Source organism: Panthera pardus, unplaced genomic scaffold, assembly GCF_024362965.1.
Source record: "Panthera pardus isolate Hobbes unplaced genomic scaffold, ASM2436296v1 HiC_scaffold_19, whole genome shotgun sequence".
Taxonomy (NCBI): Eukaryota; Metazoa; Chordata; class Mammalia; order Carnivora; family Felidae; genus Panthera; species Panthera pardus.
In genome coordinates this window covers 23,405,001-23,405,274 of record NW_026526754.1, presented here as the reverse complement: position 1 = coordinate 23,405,274, position 274 = coordinate 23,405,001, and positions in this window count along the sequence as shown.

The window sequence follows — 274 nt, the reverse complement described above, 5'->3', positions numbered from 1 at the left end:
GTCCTTCCGAATATATTAGCCACTAGGCTCTCCTGTTGCAAAGCTTGTGTTCATTTTTCTATAAGTCCTGGAAATCATTTTAAAAGTTATTTGGGAGATCTATCTCAGTTTACCTCCAGGACTCATGACTTATTGTGCCTTTTCCCACGTCAGATAAAGTTAAAGTAACCTGGAGGCTCAGGAAACCCAGTTTCCCACCCAACGCAACCCAAAGAGAGATACTGTAAGAGGTCAGATGCGCTTCCCGAAAGTTCCAAGCTGAACTGGGCTGTAA